A 17442-nucleotide genomic window follows, 5' to 3' on the forward strand; every position below is an offset into this window, starting at 1 on the left:
GTGGAACTCAAATCAATTTAATTCAATGATTTAATGTATTTATTTATAAAGTTTTATATAGCGCAAACTTGACCTTAGAGGGTATCAGAGTGCTTTACAAATGGTTAGGCAAGAAGAAACAGGTAGAACAATCAACAAACATGTATGCTGACAGTGCACAGTACAATAGTTCTAGTACTTAATTGTTCTCAGGGTGTATCAAGTATTCGTTCATCAAAACACTTCAATTCTAGGATTCACTAGCCTAGACCACCATGCGAGCGGTCCCCCATTTGTGATGCAGTCACACTGCAAAACTGCTGATGTTAGCACAATGCACAGGGGCATGACTCATGACTTGTTAAATAGCGCAGCTTTGTATAAAACGTTTGGAAATGAGACATGTGCCAAAGCCAACAGAAACAGAAGTTCAGTCAGGGGTCCCAGACATCCCCCAGTGACTGTAGAACAGGGAATTTATTCCTGAGACTGAACTGGTCCTGCATAAAAGGCACAGAACCAGTACTTGCGTCCTGCTGCTCATGATGAACCGCGCCTGCATCAAAGGCATGCTACCAGTACTAGCGCCCTGCTGCTCATGATGAACCGCACCTGCATCAAAGGCATGCTACCAGTACTAGCACCCTGCTGCTCATGATGAACCGCGCCTGCATCAAAGGCATGCTACCAGTACTAGCGCCCTACTGTTCAGGCTGTACCGCTCCTGCATCAAAGGCATGCAACCAGTACTAGCGTCCTGCTGTTCATGATGAACTATTCCTCCATCAAAGACATGCAACCAGTACTAGCGCCCTGCTGCTCATGATGAACCGCTCCTGCATCAAAGGCATGCTACCAGTACTAGCGCCCTGCTGTTCATGATGAACCGCTCTTGCATCAAAGGCATGCTACCAGTACTAGCGTCCTACTGTTCAGGCTGTACCGCTTCTGCATCACAGGCATGCTACCAGTACTAGCGTCCTGCTGTTCAGGATGAACTACTCCTGCATCAAAGGCATGCTACCAGTACTAGCGTCCTGCTGTTCATGATGAATCGCTCCTGCATCAAAGGCATGCAACCAGTACTAGCACCCTGCTGTTCGGGCTGAACCGCTCTTGCATCCAAGGCATGCTACCAGAACTAGCGCCCTGCTGCTCATGATGAACCGCTCCTGCATCAAAGGCATGCTACCAGTACTAGCGCCCTGCTGCTCATGATGGACCGCGCCTGCATTAAAGGCATGCTACCAGTACTAGTGCCCTGCTGCTCATGATGAACCGCGCCTGCATCAAAGGCATGCTACCAGTACTAGCGCCCTGCTGCTCATGATGAACCGCGCCTGCATCAAAGGCATGCTACCAGTACTAGGGCCCTGCTGCTCATGATGAACCGCGCCTGCATCAAAGGCATGCTACCAGTACTAGCGCCCTGCTGCTCATGGTAAACTGCGCCTGCATCAAAGGCATGCTACCAGTACTAGCCCCCTGCTGCTCATGATGAACCGCGCCTGCATTAAAGGCATGCTACCAGAACTAGCGCCCTGCTGCTCATGATAAACTGCTCCTACATCAAAGGCATGCTACCAGTACTAGCATCCTGCTGTTCATGATGAACCGCTCCTGCATCAAAGGCATGCTACCAGTACTAGCGCCCCGCTGTTCATGATGAACCGCTCCCGCATCAAAGGCATGCTACCAGTACTAGCGCCGTGCTGTTCATGATGAACCGGTCCTGCATCAAAGGTATGCAACCAGTACTAGCACTCTGCTGTTCATGATGAAACGCGCCTGCATTAAAGGCATGCTACCAGTACTAGCCCCCTGCTGCTCATGATGAACCGCGCCTGCATCAAAGGCATGCAACCAGTACTAGCACCCTGCTGTTCGGGCTGAACCGCTCTTGCATCCAAGGCATGCTACCAGAACTAGCGCCCTGCTGTTCATGATGAACCGCGCCTGCATCAAAGGCATGCTACCAGTACTAGCCCCCTGCTGTTCATGATGAACCGCGCCTGCATCAAAGGCATGCTACCAGTACTAGCGCCCTGCTGCTCATGATGGACTGCGCCTGCATTAAAGGCATGCTACCAGTACTAGTGCCCTGCTGCTCATGATGAACCGCGCCTGCATCAAAGGCATGCTACCAGTACTAGCGCCCTGCTGCTCATGATGAAACGCGCCTGCATTAAAGGCATGCTACCAGTACTAGCCCCCTGCTGCTCATGATGAACCGCGCCTGCATCAAAGGCATGCAACCAGTACTAGCACCCTGCTGTTCGGGCTGAACCGCTCTTGCATCCAAGGCATGCTACCAGAACTAGCGCCCTGCTGTTCATGATGAACCGCGCCTGCATCAAAGGCATGCTACCAGTACTAGCCCCCTGCTGTTCATGATGAACCGCGCCTGCATCAAAGGCATGCTACCAGTACTAGCGCCCTGCTGCTCATGATGGACCGCGCCTGCATTAAAGGCATGCTACCAGTACTAGTGCCCTGCTGCTCATGATGAACCGCGCCTGCATCAAAGGCATGCTACCAGTACTAGCGCCCTGCTGCTCATGATGAACCGCGCCTGCATCAAAGGCATGCTACCAGTACTAGCGCCCTGCTGCTCATGATGAACCGCGCCTGCATCAAAGGTATGCAACCAGTACTAGCACTCGGCTGCTCATGATGAACCGCTCCCGCATCAAAGGCATGCTACCAGTACTAGCGCCCTGCTGTTCATGATGAAACGCGCCTGCATTAAAGGTATGCAACCAGTACTAGCACTCTGCTGCTCATGATGAACCGCTCCCGCATCAAAGGCATGCAACCAGTACTAGCACCCTGCTGTTCGGGCTGAACCGCTCTTGCATCCAAGGCATGCTACCAGAACTAGCTCCCTGCTGTTCATGATGAACCGCGCCTGCATCAAAGGCATGCTACCAGTACTAGCCCCCTGCTGTTCATGATGAACCGCGCCTGCATCAAAGGCATGCTACCAGTACTAGCGCCCTGCTGCTCATGATGGACCGCGCCTGCATTAAAGGCATGCTACCAGTACTAGTGCCCTGCTGCTCATGATGAACCGCGCCTGCATCAAAGGCATGCTACCAGTACTAGCGCCCTGCTGCTCATGATGAACCGCGCCTGCATCAAAGGCATGCTACCAGTACTAGCGCCCTGCTGCTCATGATGAACCACTCCCGCATCAAAGGCATGCTACCAGTACTAGCGCCGTGCTGTTCATGATGAACCGGTCCTGCATCAAAGGTATGCAACCAGTACTAGCACTCTGCTGCTCATGATGAACCGCTCCCGCATCAAAGGCATGCTACCAGTACTAGCGCCCTGCTGTTCATGATGAAACGCGCCTGCATTAAAGGTATGCAACCAGTACTAGCACTCTGCCGCTCATGATGAACCGCTCCCGCATCAAAGGCATGCAACCAGTACTAGCACCCTGCTGTTCGGGCTGAACCGCTCTTGCATCCAAGGCATGCTACCAGAACTAGCGCCCTGCTGTTCATGATGAACCGCGCCTGCATCAAAGGCATGCTACCAGTACTAGCCCCCTGCTGTTCATGATGACCCGCGCCTGCATCAAAGGCATGCTACCAGTACTAGTGCCCTGCTGCTCATGATGGACCGCGCCTGCATTAAAGGCATGCTACCAGTACTAGTGCCCTGCTGCTCATGATGAACCGCGCCTGCATCAAAGGCATGCTACCAGTACTAGCGCCCTGCTGCTCATGATGAACCGCACCTGCATCAAAGGCATGCTACCAGTACTAGCGCCCTGCTGCTCATGATGAACCGCGCCAGCATCAAAGGCATGCTACCAGTACTAGCGCCCTGCTGCTCATGGTAAACTGCGCCTGCATCAAAGGCATTCTACCAGTACTAGCCCCCTGCTGCTCATGATGAACCGCGCCTGCATTAAAGGCATGCTACCAGAACTAGCGCCATGCTGCTCATGATAAACTGCTCCTACATCAAAGGCATGCTACCAGTACTAGCATCCTGCTGTTCATGATGAACCGCTCCTGCATCAAAGGCATGCTACCAGTACTAGCGCCCCGCTGTTCATGATGAACCGCTCCCGCATCAAAGGCATGCTACCAGTACTAGCGCCGTGCTGTTCATGATGAACCGGTCCTGCATCAAAGGTATGCAACCAGTACTAGCACTCTGCTGCTCATGATGAACCGCTCCCGCATCAAAGGCATGCTACCAGTACTAGCGCCCTGCTGTTCATGATGAAACGCGCCTGCATTAAAGGCATGCTACCAGTACAAGCGCCCTGCTGCTCATGATGAACCGCGCCTGCATCAAAGGCATGCTACCAGTACTAGCATCCTGCTGTTCATGATGAATCGCTCCTGCATCAAAGGCATGCAACCAGTACTAGCACCCTGCTGTTCGGGCTGAACCGCTCTTGCATCCAAGGCATGCTACCAGAACTAGCGCCCTGCTGTTCATGATGAACCGCGCCTGCATCAAAGGCATGCTACCAGTACTAGCCCCCTGCTGTTCATGATGAACTGCGCCTGCATCAAAGGCATGCTACCAGTACTAGCGCCCTGCTGCTCATGATGGACCGCGCCTGCATTAAAGGCATGCTACCAGTACTAGTGCCCTGCTGCTCATGATGAACCGCGCCTGCATCAAAGGCATGCTACCAGTACTAGCGCCCTGCTGCTCATGATGAACCGCGCCTGCATCAAAGGCATGCTACCAGTACTAGCGCCCTGCTGCTCATGATGAACAGCGCCTGCATCAAAGGCATGCTACCAGTACTAGCGCCCTGCTGCTCATGATGAACCGCGCCTGCATCAAAGGCATGCTACCAGTACTAGCGCCCTGCTGCTCATGATGAACCGCTCCCGCATCAAAGGCATGCTACCAGTACTAGCGCCGTGCTGTTCATGATGAACCGGTCCTGCATCAAAGGTATGCAACCAGTACTAGCACTCTGCTGCTCATGATGAACTGCTCCCGCATCAAAGGCATGCTACCAGTACTAGCGCCCTGCTGTTCATGATGAAACGCGCCTGCATTAAAGGTATGCAACCAGTACTAGCACTCTGCTGCTCATGATGAACCGCTCCCGCATCAAAGGCATGCAACCAGTACTAGCACCCTGCTGTTCGGGCTGAACCGCTCTTGCATCCAAGGCATGCTACCAGAACTAGTGCCCTGCTGTTCATGATGAACCGCGCCTGCATCAAAGGCATGCTACCAGTACTAGCCCCCTGCTGTTCATGATGAACCGCGCCTGCATCAAAGGCATGCTACCAGTACTAGCGCCCTGCTGCTCATGATGGACCGCGCCTGCATTAAAGGCATGCTACCAGTACTAGTGCCCTGCTGCTCATGATGAACCACGCCTGCATCAAAGGCATGCTACCAGTACTAGCGCCCTGCTGCTCATGATGAACCGCGCCTGCATCAAAGGCATGCTACCAGTACTAGCGCCCTGCTGCTCATGATGAACCGCGCCTGCATCAAAGGCATGCTACCAGTACTAGCGCCCTGCTGCTCATGGTAAACTGCGCCTGCATCAAAGGCATGCTACCAGTACTAGCCCCCTGCTGCTCATGATGAACCGCGCCTGCATTAAAGGCATGCTACCAGAACTAGCGCCCTGCTGCTCATGATAAACTGCTCCTACATCAAAGGCATGCTACCAGTACTAGCATCCTGCTGTTCATGATGAACCGCTCCTGCATCAAAGGCATGCTACCAGTACTAGCGCCCCGCTGTTCATGATGAACCGCTCCCGCATCAAAGGCATGCTACCAGTACTAGCGCCGTGCTGTTCATGATGAACCGGTCCTGCATCAAAGGTATGCAACCAGTACTAGCACTCTGCTGCTCATGATGAACCGCTCCCGCATCAAAGGCATGCTACCAGTACTAGCGCCCTGCTGTTCATGATGAAACGCGCCTGCATTAAAGGCATGCTACCAGTACTAGCGCCCTGCTGCTCATGATGAACCGCGCCTGCATCAAAGGCATGCTACCAGTACTAGCGTCCTGCTGTTCATGATGAATCGCTCCTGCATCAAAGGCATGCAACCAGTACTAGCACCCTGCTGTTCGGGCTGAACCGCTCTTGCATCCAAGGCATGCTACCAGAACTAGCGCCCTGCTGTTCATGATGAACCGCGCCTGCATCAAAGGCATGCTACCAGTACTAGCCCCCTGCTGTTCATGATGAACCGCGCCTGCATCAAAGGCATGCTACCAGTACTAGCGCCCTGCTGCTCATGATGGACCGCGCCTGCATTAAAGGCATGCTACCAGTACTAGTGCCCTGCTGCTCATGATGAACCGCGCCTGCATCAAAGGCATGCTACCAGTACTAGCGCCCTGCTGCTCATGATGAACCGCGCCTGCATCAAAGGCATGCTACCAGTACCAGCGCCCTGCTGCTCATGATGAACCGCGCCTGCATCAAAGGCATGCTACCAGTACTAGCGCCCTGCTGCTCATGGTAAACTGCGCCTGCATCAAAGGCATGCTACCAGTACTAGCCCCCTGCTGCTCATGATGAACCGCGCCTGCATTAAAGGCATGCTACCTGAACTAGCGCCCTGCTGCTCATGATAAACTGCTCCTACATCAAAGGCATGCTACCAGTACTAGCATCCTGCTGTTCATGATGAACCGCTCCTGCATCAAAGGCATGCTACCAGTACTAGCGCCCCGCTGTTCATGATGAACCGCTCCCGCATCAAAGGCATGCTACCAGTACTAGCGCCGTGCTGTTCATGATGAACCGGTCCTGCATCAAAGGTATGCAACCAGTACTAGCACTCTGCTGCTCATGATGAACCGCTCCCGCATCAAAGGCATGCTACCAGTACTAGCGCCCTGCTGTTCATGATGAAACGCGCCTGCATTAAAGGCATGCTACCAGTACTAGCCCCCTGCAGCTCATGATGAACCGCGCCTGCATCAAAGGCATGCAACCAGTACTAGCACCCTGCTGTTCGGGCTGAACCGCTCTTGCATCCAAGGCATGCTACCAGAACTAGCGCCCTGCAGTTCATGATGAACCGCGCCTGCATCAAAGGCATGCTACCAGTACTAGCCCCCTGCTGTTCATGATGAACCGCGCCTGCATCAAAGGCATGCTACCAGTACTAGCGCCCTGCTGCTCATGATGGACCGCGCCTGCATTAAAGGCATGCTACCAGTACTAGTGCCCTGCTGCTCATGATGAACCGCGCCTGCATCAAAGGCATGCTACCAGTACTAGCGCCCTGCTGCTCATGATGAACCGCGCCTGCATCAAAGGCATGCTACCAGTATTAGCGCCCTGCTGCTCATGATGAACCGCGCCTGCATCAAAGGTATGCAACCAGTACTAGCACTCTGCTGCTCATGATGAACCGCTCCCGCATCAAAGGCATGCTACCAGTACTAGCGCCCTGCTGTTCATGATGAAACGCGCCTGCATTAAAGGTATGCAACCAGTACTAGCAGTCTGCTGCTCATGATGAACCGCTCCCGCATCAAAGGCATGCAACCAGTACTAGCACCCTGCTGTTCGGGCTGAACCGCTCTTGCATCCAAGGCATGCTACCAGAACTAGCGCCCTGCTGTTCATGATGAACCGCGCCTGCATCAAAGGCATGCTACCAGTACTAGCCCCCTGCTGTTCATGATGAACCGCGCCTGCATCAAAGGCATGCTACCAGTACTAGCGCCCTGCTGTTCATGATGAAACGCGCCTGCATTAAAGGCATGCTACCAGTACTAGCCCCCTGCTGCTCATGATGAACCGCGCCTGCATTAAAGGCATGCTACCAGTACTAGCGTCCTGCTGTTCAAGATGAACTACTCCAACATCAAAGGCATGCTACCAGTACCAGCACCCTGCTGTTCATGATGAACCGCTCCTGCATCAAAGGCATGCTACCAATACTAGCGCCCCGCTGTTCATGATGAACCGCTCCCGCATCAAAGGCATGCTACCAGTACTAGCGCCCTGCTGTTCATGATGAACCGGTCCTGCATCAAAGGCATGCAACCAGTACTAGCACCCTGCTGCTCATGATGAACCGCGCCTGCATCAAAGGCATGCTACCAGTACTAGCACCCTGCTGGTCATGATGAACCGCGCCTGCATCAAAGGCATGCTACCAGTACTAGCGCCTTGCTGCTCATGATGAACCGCGCCTGCATCAAAGGCATGCTACCAGTACTAGCGCCCTGCTGCTCATGATGAACCGCGCCTGCATCAAAGGCATGCTACCAGTACTAGCGCCCTGCTGCTCATGATGAACCGCGCCTGCATCAAAGGCATGCTACCAGAACTAGCCCCCTGCTGCTCATGATGAACCGCGCCTGCATCAAAGTCATGCTACCAGTACTAGCCCCCTGCTGCTCATGATGAACCGCGCCTGCATTAAAGGCATGCTACCAGTACTAGCGTCCTGCTGTTCAAGATGAACTACTCCAACATCAAAGGCATGCTACCAGTACCAGCACCCTGCTGTTCATGATGAACCGCTCCTGCATCAAAGGCATGCTACCAGTACTAGAGCCCTACTGTTCGGGCTGAACTGCTCCTGCATCAAAGGCATGCTACCTGTACTAGCGTCCCGCTGTTCATGATGAACCGCTCCTGATTCAAAGGCATGCTACCAGTACTAGCATCCTGCTGTTCATGATGAACCGCTCCTGCATCAAAGGCATGCTACCAGTACTAGCGCCCTGCTGTTCATGATGAACCGCTCCTGTATCAAAGGCATGCTACCAGTACTAGCGTCCTGCTGTTCATGATGAACCGGTCCTGCATCAAAGGCATGCAACCAGTACTAGCACCCTGCTGTTCGGGCTGAACCGCTCCTGCATCAAAGGCATGCTACCAGTACTAGCGTCCTGCTGTTCAAGATGAACTACTCCAACATCAAAGGCATGCTACCAGAAATAGTGCCCTGCTGTTCACGATGAACCGCTCCTGCATCAAAGGCATGCTACCAGTACTAGCGCCCTGCTGTTCATGATGAACCGCTCCTGCATCAAAGGCATGCTACCAGTACTAGCGCCCTCCTGTTCGGGCTGAACCGTTCCTGCATCAAAGGCATGCTACCAGTACTAGCGCCCTGCTGTTCATGATGAACCACTCCTGCATCAAAGTCATGCTACCAGTACTAGCGTCCTGCTGTTCAGGATGAACTGCTCCTGCATCAAAGGCATGCAACCAGTACTAGCGCCCTGCTGTTCATGATGAACCGCTCCTGCATCAAAGTCATTCTACAAGTAATAACTTCCTGCTGTTTGAGATGTATGCTACCATACTAGTGTCCTGTTGTTTGGGAGGCACTGCTCTTTTCGGGGCTGTACAGTGTCTTATGTACATACAGCTGATCTTCTTCTGTAATGGAATGAAGTACGCCCAGAGTAGTTACCAAGCAGTTACAAGTGATTTAGATTAATTTAATCACTTTCATCAACCACTTTCTCTTTTTAGGTGCATCTGTGGGTGGTTATTCCAAACCAGGTGCCCGAACTCACTGTTGATGAGGGAGGCGAAGGGTGAATCTTGTTTGGGGAGAAACTAGGAGGGGGTGAAAGTATACGCGAAATGGGAAACTTAATTTCAGCAGAATTTGTGAAGGCCTGTGCTAAGTTTTCCCAGAAATATGTTGTTTTCCAGACGGAAGATGTCCCACTCACAAAGGTGACACCTGAACAATTAGGCTGTTTTTTAGCCCATGAGGGGTGTGCCTTACTGTGACAGGAAAGGTGCCAAGGAGCGAAAGGTATGTGGGAGAACAGAAAGAGATAGGCAAGGACGTAGGAAACACTACATATCTGGGGTGGACATGGGCAGCCTTGGAGAGAGCCGATCCAGCAGTCTGGCTTGACTATAAAAGCCAAAGAGCGAGCTGAACCATCAAAAGATGTCAACCAGGCAAGAAATGTCATAAAAATGTGATAAAGACATACAGCTGAAAATGTTTATATATTTGTCACCATTTCTCTGTGTCTCAATTAAATACATACAATTCTATCACTGTATTAAGTGACATTTATTGAAGGTAACATTTAAAAAAACATTTAAACATGAAACATTCAGGAATAACCCCGTGCCCTAAAGACAGTGCTATGAGTTACCCAAAATGTTTTAGTTTGTCATGTTCTCTACTTTTGTAGCCAATCTTGTTATTAGATGTGAAGCAAGATTAATTTATATTAACCATCTGTAAGTGAGGTTTTTGTATAGTGCAGACCCTCCACTGAATTACTTCAACGAGCTCTCAAACTGATTGGTTAAGGAAAAAGATACGTAGTAAAGTTATGTGCCACCGAACAATGATTTGGTCTCGTGGGAAGCTCTGATTTGAGCCTAGGATTCCTTGTTGCACATTGGGTCACACCCGTCTTTCTTCTATTCAACACCAAATACCAGTGCTAATTTTTTGTTAGTTTATGAAGTTAAAAAATACACTTATCACACCTTACATTTAACTTGAACTATACACAAACTATACATGTGCATAGACTTAGGACAAAGTTGTTCTTTTCTGTTTGCAATGTTTCCCCAGACACTGAAGATCAAACACAGTGACAGAACATGCCTATCCCAAATCATTCTGTAAGAGTAAACTCTATGGGGGCTCTGAAATCTCTGTTTTTTTGCTAGTTATTTGATTGCGGTTGTTGGAACCGACAGTGTCTGGTTGGCTGAAGGGATGCCCCCAGCCAGGCAGAACTACCGCTCCCGTCAAGGGCAGGTGATTACACTCGCTGTATAACCCGTGCTCACCCTTGGGTGGCTTGGCACTGAGCAGTCAGGCTCACTACAGAGGCAATGTGTAAAGCACAGTCACAGCAGCGACTCGCGATAAAGACACTGAGCATCACAAGAGAGACTTCACACAGGATTTATGTAAAAACTTTTGTATTCAACACACGTATTCAGTCATTATAACATGACCGTAATATACTTTTGGGCATAAAACACAATCAGAAATATTACTAGCAGTACTAGGCCCAGTCGTATTGTCATGTTTTTACTAGTATGCATACTGTGGACAATTCCTTATATAACACCCCTAATTTATTGAGAGAGAGCACCCTTATGCAGTGCACAATATCAAAATATTATAGCTACACAAAAAAGAGAACACTTATTAGCATCACCGTGGGCTGAAGCCACGTGGGGGAAACCCAGTGTTGAAAGGCTTTGTACTTTTGGCACAAATCAACGTATAAGACAGCACCACTGGCCAGTGTTGTGAATCACAGGCGATCTGCACACACTCACTCTCACTCTCACTCACACACACACTCACTCACTCCACACCACTCCGCAGTGCGAGAGGTATCAGCCAGTCTGTACCGCACGTTCTCGCATGCACACACGCACTCAGCACCTTAATGTGGTGCCACTTGTAACCAGCAGTTAAATGGTTCACTCTCTGCAGACTTCGTGGCCTCCCTCCACCCTCAAGTTCACCCCCATTGTCCTATACCCCAGGGTGGAAGATAACCAGCCCCGCCTCCCGGACACTGGATTGCATGCGGCCAAAGTCACACGAAGTCTGGGTCTTCAGGAAGCAGATGGGAATATGTAGCAGTTTTAATTAGATGGTAGACATAAACAAGGGAGAGGTTAGCAGCCGCTCGGGAAGTTCACCCACAGGTCTCAAGACACAAAGGAGTCACGCAGTCTCTTGACCTGCTTCCAGAAGAATTTCTTCAACCCAGTCAATTTCTCTCACTTCTACCTTGCGCCAAGATGCCTTTGGGAGGGCAGTTGGTGCAACTTGATGAGAGTCAACAAGTAAACAACTGATGAATGGGGGGTAACACAAGGGAGCCTCTTGGTAGGATGAGGTGCCCGATCGGTACATAATGATCTGGGTCATGCCGAGACGATTTGGGCACAGCGACTGGTACACACAGGGATGAGTCGCACAAGGCACATCTGATTTCAGACAAGATGAGTTGCAAATTCCGCACCTCTCTGATAAGTAGGTACACTGACGGGTGTACGTCGAGTTGGGTTGCACCAGGCAATTCCGGTCACACACACAGCGAAGAGTTGCAATTCTGTACCTCTCTGGAAAAGAGGCACAATGTCTGGTGCATGATGATGCAGGTTGCACCAGAGCAGTCTGGTCACACACAAACAGATGCCAGTTCACCAGAGCCACATGAGGTAGAATGAGGCACTACTCCAGGTACATCCCCACCTGCAAAGGGTCGAACCCTGTGAATTGGACATTTCACGCAATGAACATGCAGTCGACGGGTCACACGAGAGGAATGCGGCGCGATCTACGAAACGGGTCACGCATGGTTCAGCAACCGGTGAATGCGCTCTTCACCACTAGATGTTTATGAATGTCATGGTCCCTGCACACAGGAACAACACATCTCAGATGCAGGCAAGATTTCTGGAGCTCCGCACTAGGCAGTCTGGTCTCCAGAAACAAGTCTTAGGTCCACTCTCATACCATGCCACCAGTTTGGATTTAGTAGCTGAGGTGGGCACTTGAGAGGGCACCACTCTCTTCAGATGTCACAGGTAGATGGTGTAGGTCCCTTGGGGGAGATCTGTGATGTCCTTGAGATCTCCGGGAGAACAAGGAGGTCCACCTATGGGCCCTTGGAGATCACACTTCAGGGCACCACACTTCAGCAGGTCCTCTGTCCAGACCAGTCTCTATTTGGACAGTTATCCTCCACGGGCACAGCAGGGTCCTCTGGCAATGTGCACTACGCTGTCCAGGTTCTCTGGTCCCACGTCCCTACAAGCGTATCTCACCCTTTGCTGAAGGATGGCACCTGTAGTTATACTGTTATGTGTCTTTGAAGTTCGGGGTGGTTTAGGGGTTTTCCTTTTGAACCACATATGTCTCCCGTAAATTGTAGGCCTGTCTGCCAATGGGCCTTGGAATACAGATCTTAATCTTTAGGTGGCCATGAACCGGCCCCTAGAGGCTACGTGTCACAACCTCTATCTTCCATCTATCCCATTCAGCCGTCAAATGGCAGAGGTCTGCCATTCCTGTGGGGTGTCCATGTTTTTTGGCAGTCACTTGGGGAATACACAGATGTGCTTCCCCTGACCCCTGGTGTCCACTGGAGTCTAACACCACGGTCCAGAAACTCTTAGAGCATAGAAATGTCCATAATCTATAAGTGGTATTTCTAAGCGAGGTATGCCAAAACTCCCTTTACCATTAGAAAGGGTTTGGCACTGCAAATCCATTGATATGAAACATCATGAGGCTGCTCCACTGTAATCCACCATTGCAGTGTGAAGTATGGTCATCCACTTCCCCATATTAACTAATGGGCAGAGCAGGCCTCATAGGTAGTAAAAACACACATAGGTATTCCTCACTACCTGGGCACACACGCGCTACTGAGCACCCTGACCTGCGATGGCAGAAGGGACACATAGTTCCCAGCACCCGTAGTGGCTGTGCACTCGCCCAAGTCTGCACAGCAGACTGAACACGGGTTTAACTAGTACGTGTGTCTCTGCGCATGCACTAACCTGCGTTGGCAGGTGGCACATGCAATTACTGGCACCATAGGTGCGGAGGTACACTAACCGTGGCCTACACTGGCAAGCTGCTCATGAGTCTACCCATGATAGATATGAGCGCGCACCCACCGATCTGCAGTGACAGATCGGCTTGTGTTTCAGAAAATGGAATCAGCACCATTTCGTTTTGTTTCGTTTTGTTTCGTGATCTTTATTTCGACTTCATAGAGTCATAAAAGAAATACATCCAAATAAGAACAAATCTTTACACAATGAGTAAACATTTTGGAAAAGTAAAGAAAATTACATCATCTACAAAAATATTTCCCAAAAATAAGAACTTCATGTATGGCAAATAACATTTAATTTTGTCAAAAAAGTTCTTCTAATATTCCACACAGCAGCTAGATACTTGCTGACAGCAAATACAGTTAGAGGGGATAAATCAGATTTCATTAATCGATAGGCATCCAAATGACGCCTAAAACCCCAATTTCTGAAAATGGGAATAATCCACTTTTTCCTAGATTTAGCATAGGATGGACAAAAAAACATTAGATGGATGTCATTCTCCAGCTCTTCAATACAGTCTGGACAATTTTTACTAGTAGGTGGGTGCCAACTGCTAGTAAGGGCTCTAATTGGCAAAGCATTATGTCTCCATTGGAGAAATAGTTTCCTAAGACCAATGGGGTTAATGTCATCCAGGACTGTCTCCAGTTTATAGTAATCCTTCACTGTTAAGAATGTAGTAGACATTATCCCCAGTGTATCACTTGCTAGAGATGCAGTCAAATTGCGATCATAGTACAATGAAACCAAATCTTTGCGGGATATAGTACTACAGGCCACTTGCGGGTTTGCCCACAAGGCCGATAAACCCAACCTTGTTAATTCATCCTTAATATATTTGAGCCATGGAATTTTCCGTACAGCTGTATGTTGATATAATTCCATGAATTCACACCGATAACTCGAGAGTTCGGGGTTACCCAAAGTCGCCTCCAGAAAGTTAGGGGCTTCACACCTAATTCCTCCTTTACTGATCTTAATCCCAGATCAAGCCTAAGGGGGAGAAGTGGTGAGCTCAAAGGTAGAGCGGCCAAGTTCCGTAGGAACTTGTTTTCTGTAGCAACAATTTCAGGGGCACAATTGTGGCCCCACAATTCACCCCCATATGTTACTGCCCCACGCGCCTGCATTTTATAAATTTCAAGTGGCGGACCAATGGGATGTGTCATGGATTTATTCCATAAATTTATAATACCCCCCACCTTTTGGGTTAACTTTAAATTTGATTTTATCTGGTGATGGGACCAAGTCAGCTTTTCATTCAAGGTCAATCCCAAATACTCGAAAGTGTGAACTCTCTCGAGACTGACTCCATGGATAACCGGGTTAGGACGAGATGACTTAGGGGGGTTAAAGATCATGAATTTTGTTTTAGCCGTGTTGATCTCCAGCCCCCGATCAGAACAAAAAGAGACAAAACCATCCAAGACTCGTTGGACGCCCATAGGAGTCTTGGCGAGTAGCAGGGTATCATCAGCAAACATAATAGCTGAGATCCCTGTACCAGCGAGTCTTGGAGCGTCTCTGTTTTGGACCTCTTTCAAATGGGAGATGAGCCCGTTTACGTAGAGGCAAAACAGGGTCGGTGCCAAAACACACCCCTGCCTTACCCCCCTTTCAACGGGAAAACTAGATGATAGATCTCCTACTCTCCCGCATCTGACCCTTGCAAAGTTATTAGTGTGGAGACGCACTATAATCTGCAAAAGAGGTGCTGGGACGCCTAATTCCTGCAACACAGTCCAAAGTTTCCTGCGTGGGACCAAATTGAAGGCCGCACGAAGGTCAACAAAAATAGTGTAGAGAGAACCCCCCTCCACCTTAACTGTCTTCCAGAAGAGCATACTCAATCTAAAGATCTGGTCAGTTGTTGAGACGCTGTTTCTGAATCCCGCCTGGTAATGACTCAGAATCTCCGATTCCTCCATCCAGTCCAAAAGGCGGTCTAGAATTAGCCTTGCAAAGAGTTTCTGAGCAACATCTATAAGGCTAATAGGCCTATAATTACCGGGGAGCAAAGGCGACCCCTTTTTGAAAATAGGGACAACTTCTGCGCCCAGCCATGTAGAGGGAACTGGCATACCCCCAGCAATCGCATTAAATATTGTTGTAAGGTAAGGCGCCCACACTCTGGGTTCATGTTTATACAAATCACCGGGAACCCCATCCAACCCAGGTGCTTTGCCCGCGGGAAGCATAGATATAGCACGTTGACCCTCACTCAGGGCAAAATTACCCTGCTCTAGACCAGCAGCATCGCACAGAAGAGGCTCAAACATAAGGGGGTCCAAACAGGGATAGTCCCCCCTGTAGAGGGTACTAAAATGATCTTCCCATATTTCAGGGGCAATATTTGGTTTTACTGCTGCATCAGGTTCAGCTGTGCCGGTAGACACAATCAACCAGAATCTCCGTGAATCTCTAGCCTGAAGGGCAGATGTTAGCCTAACCCAGTTTTCTGTAGCCCATCAAGCTTAGCATAATGTATTAAATTCCGATAAATTTGTCTCTTGTGTTGGATAACATCCCTGCTAGCTTTCTTTTTTAGTGCATCCAGCAGGTCACTCTTAGCCGAACTACATGCCCTGTTATACCATTGGTACCGTCTACATGACCTTTTCGTACAGGGGGCAGTTGGATTGAATATATCAGCTAAACTGATAAATAATACTTTATTAACATCAGCCAATTTTCCATAGAAATCAGGGGAAGAATGCTGCTCCATAAGAATAAGTACATCGTCCAGTGCTGGGCCAACCCTAGCATACACTTGAGATAGTTCACCTGGATTACCAACCAATTTAGCCCATTTAACTCTGCGTTTATAGTTGGTCAAAATAGCTCTATTTGATGCCACAGATCTCGGTAGTGGCAGGGAATCACCAGGGCACAGACCTAATAGAGAAACCTCCAATATCAAGGGATTATGGTCACTCTCCCCCCTAGATACCACCTCAAAGTCGGAGACTCTGTTCCACTCCTTACACTGGACAAAAATATAATCAAGTCTGGCCTCCCTCCCTGGTTTATTATACGTAGGCCTTGAAGGATTGTCAGAAATTGTTCGACCATTACAGGCCCTAATCGAATGGGCCATCGTTAGGGAGGTGATTTGAACGGCCAGGGAGGCCCAAGACCTTACCATTGGGCCTACCACATGTGGGATGTGCCATATTTCATCCTCCTCTTGATTTATTTGGTCCACCAGCCCCTGAAGAGGTTCGAAATGGGAGTTAAGATCACCAGCTATAACAAACATTGTACCCTCGGGGATCTTAGTTAAAACATTTGATAAAACATCAATAACCCCGGATTCCACACATAAATTCACAGGTCTAGAGTACACGTTAATCACTGCTAGCTTAGTGCCTGTCCGCCAATCCAGTAACAAGCAGAGAACATCATCAGACCCTGTTTCTAGAATCCTGGCACTACAGCCCAAATGGGTAGCAACCCAGATGGTTAAACCTCCTGAAGGGCGACCTCTACCTCCCCACGTGGCCGGAATAGAAAAGGAAGCAAACCCCATACGAAAGTATTCTTGCCTTGCCCATGTTTCTTGGAAACAACATATGTGGTGGAGGTCTATGAATGATCCCCATATAGGGCAGGTAAGCTTGTTGGCGAGACCAGCTATATTCCACGAAAGGATTTTATATATAGATGAAGAATTTATGGTAACATCAGATTTTTTACGCGCAAGGGGTTCACTAGAATTCATCAAAAAGGTTGGGAGGGTATCAGGCGGGACACAACGGGGAGACTGTAGCATGGGAAAAGACACAACCTCAATAGGGGGATTGGAAATAGCATCCTCTCGACTCAATCAGTCAACCTCTTCAAGGCAACCGTACCTATTGGTACACGAGTAATCACCTCGTGTGGGC

The sequence above is a fragment of the Triturus cristatus genome, chromosome 4_2, assembly GCF_964204655.1.
Source record: "Triturus cristatus chromosome 4_2, aTriCri1.1, whole genome shotgun sequence".
NCBI classification, from domain to species: Eukaryota; Metazoa; Chordata; class Amphibia; order Caudata; family Salamandridae; genus Triturus; species Triturus cristatus.